At 40.2% G+C, this 3,317-nt stretch overlaps 1 long non-coding RNA gene across 1 annotated transcript; it reads right to left on the bottom strand.

Annotated features, from left to right (window-relative positions):
• Positions 1 to 67: 67 nt before the first annotated feature.
• Positions 68 to 3,005, bottom strand: LOC109377764 (uncharacterized). The gene is made up of 3 exons (XR_002122930.1): positions 2,770 to 3,005; positions 1,727 to 1,786; positions 68 to 103 (listed from the first exon to the last, which is right to left on the bottom strand). It is a non-coding gene; the product is annotated as an uncharacterized LOC109377764 (long non-coding RNA).
• Between the last annotated feature and the right edge of the window lie 312 nt (positions 3,006 to 3,317).

Raw genomic sequence — 3,317 nt, 5'->3', positions numbered from 1 at the left:
AAGTCCTCTTTCGTGAGTGTCTTTAGTTGCACTGTTGTGGCTGCCTCAATGTCTTGAATCATTTTGACTTTGGGGAAGAGCCAGAAGTCACATGGTGCCAGATCTGGTGAATAAGGTGAGTGAAGACACACTGTAATGTTTTTATTTGACAGAAATTGCCTTATACCAGAAGCGATGTGTGACACGGAGCATTGTCATGATGGAAGATGAAACTGTTTGCCTATTTTATGTTAATGCGTTGTTTGTGATCCAAGATTTATGGCACACTTTAAAACACACTTTCTCTCAACTGTAGCTCACACTCGGTTGATTGCACCAAACAAGATGAAATTCGTCACACACTGTTACTAAGGTTCAATGCGTCACTTCCTGTATTGACAAACACCACTGCCTTTCCATTAGATGGCATTTGGCAGCAGCATTCACTGTAGTTTTTGATCACATGGAAAGGCTCCATGTCATCCATCGCTTCTGGTACAGCAATTTCTGTCAAATAAAAGCATTACGGTATATCCTCATCCCCCTTATTCACCAGATTTGGCACCGTGCCAGACTTCTGGCTCTTCCCCAAAGTCAAAATGACCATGAAAGGTAGACATTTTGAATCGATTCGAGACATTGAGGCAGCCATAACAGTGCAACTAAAAACACTCATGAAAGAGGACTTCAGAACCGCTTCAGAAAGTGGCAAGAACAATGGGATAAGTGTGTTTGAAGTGAGGGGGGTATTTTGAGGGAGATTAATGGCAATGTGTCTTTTACTGTATTTCTTGATCACTCCTCGTACACATATGGAATCATTATGTTGTAGACCTCAAACTAATATAATATAATGTTATATATCAATTATATCTCAATTAAAAAATGTACAAAGTGTGCAAGTTTCCAAATGTTCAGCAATAAAATATGTATGTATGTATGTATGTGCAAAAAAGAGGAAACTATTACATAACTGAGAAAACAGTATAACTTGTATATTATGTTATAAAAAAATGATTGTTCTAAATGGCTACTCAACCTATGCTGTCCTCAATATGAAAGGTTATAGAGGAGTTAAAGGTTGGTAAGCAGCAAACTGAGACTTTCTCCTAGAGATGGACCAAAGGATTGAAACAGACTTGAAATGAGACTTTACTATATAATGCAACTTTAGTTGATGCTCTGCCATATACCACCTAAAAACATTGCATGCATTCCACCCTGTGAAAAACAGTAGGTTAGGATGCTAATGCCTCCTACTTAAATATATAGCTCTTGGGCCAGCCGAGTGGTGCATTGGTTAAGAGCTGGCTTGGGACACCAGCTCTGAGCAGCAGGGCCCTGGTTCGGATCCCATATGTGGGCCAGTGACACTAATGTGAACAACAGCTCGACCTGGAGCTGGGCTGCCATGAGCCTCCCGCAACGGCGTAGGCTGTAGCCCCTGCTGCAATGGGCTGCCATGAGCTACCATGAGTGGCTGGCAGTCAGTGTGAGCAGCCGGCAGCCGATGTGAGCTGCCAAGAGCTGCCGTGAGCAGTCGTCCAGAGGCCGGTGACAGATCTGCCTCACCCAGAAAGAGCGCAATGATAATACCAACATGGGCCAGTGAAGTGACGTCCTCCACAACTAGACTGAAGAACAAAAAAAGACAGCAACTTGTCTGTTCCCCTTCCCCTGATTCCCCAGCACTGTTCCCCTCCCCCAATTCCCCAATAAAATCTTAAAATATATATACGGTTCTTACCTAGAGAGGTTGTGCTTGAATCTGTGAGGTTCTATCCCTGATGGAACAGGGCAGGTCAACCTTGAAGACAGAAAGAGGTGGCCCTGATAAACTTAGGAAATCCCTAAAAAACAGACGTGTATTTGAATTGTCCAAAAGGAAGAAAAGAGTTAGCACAGAAAAGATCAAATTAACCATCCACTTTGGGTTACTCCAGAGCTGTCTTTGAATTCTGTACCACCCAAAGAAAACTTCATTTTGATAAATCTTTGGCTGTTAGAGTCAGTTTTAGTCTCCTGAGAACTTTTATTGCATCAAATGGGGAAGGCAACAGCTAAATAAAGGGAAAAATTACTTCTAATCATTCTTTATATGCAAGAGAAATACTATGATTGACTATTCACATGTCCAAATTATTTTCTTTATATATATAAATTAGTAGTGAAAAGGAATTTTGTGACTCAGATGTAGCAGGCCAATAGAAACTGATCTTAATATTGTTTTACCTTCATAAAATACTTTGAAATTTGCAAAGGATTTTCATGTATCATACCATATTTATTCCTCACCACAGTCCACTGAAAATGCCCAAAGCCTCTTTTCCTTAACATTTATTTGTGTAACATAGGTATAAACCTCATGCTCCTAGAAAACTTGCTATAGTTTTTGCTTTGGTTTGACAGGAAATTACAAAAAACTTTGTATATCAGTTTTCTCCATCAGTAATTTGGGGACTTGCAATGTTCATTTAAATAAACTAGTCAAGATAATTTTATCAGTGAAAGTTTTATAATTCATTGAAATGAGAGCTAAATTTGGAACTGTTAACTCAGCTATGCAGACCATTTTACTGTAGGCATCGCACCACAGCAGGCACTCAGTGTACTCTTGGTTTAAATGGAAAAGACAACTCACTGCACTCAGGACAGTACTGGCCAAGCCAGCTTGTATAATCCACAGCTTTGTGGCCAGGATTGCAGAAGTATGGCTTCTGCTTCTGTCAAGGGAGAAATAATAAGCAGCTGAGCAGATGAAAAAGAAAAAAAAAAAAGCCTTGCTGTTACCTGAAATTGCACTGGCTTTGGCTTGTCCAAGAGCGATTTCCCATTTCAAAGTCAGTTTATGAGTATTGACCATACCAGAATAATCAGAATTCTCTGCAGCTTGCTGAAGGGTGAGTCAGGATTCTGAATTCTGGCTGCAGTGCTGGGGAAATGGAAACACCAGTGAAGTAGTAAATCATGATATCAGCAGTTTTTGAGGGCTGGTCAAAATGCTGAAAAATATGGTTATGTAATACAGTAAATACATCTAAATGCCCTCCAAAAATGAGGTAAAGGATTTGCTAAAAACAATTCTAAGGGCTCATAGCACCTATCCTCAAGCAAGGAGAAGTTTTGATAAGTTTTGCCTAGCATCCAATGTGCCGCCATTTAAGCACATTGCTGACATTTAACAGATGTGAAGGCAATGCTACAAAGTGTGGGGGTGCATAGTCTCCCCAAACTCAATGTGGGAAGCCCTGAATGGCATTCACTAAATGAAACTCTTCTGTCCCTTTATCAGTGATCCAAATCCAAGTTTCAGAAACTCTCTGTCAATTCCTAAACTT

Source organism: Hipposideros armiger, unplaced genomic scaffold (genome assembly GCF_001890085.2).
Source record: "Hipposideros armiger isolate ML-2016 unplaced genomic scaffold, ASM189008v1 scaffold_1537, whole genome shotgun sequence".
In the NCBI taxonomy this organism is placed as follows: Eukaryota; Metazoa; Chordata; class Mammalia; order Chiroptera; family Hipposideridae; genus Hipposideros; species Hipposideros armiger.
This window is presented reverse-complemented; position numbering and strand designations above follow the sequence as displayed.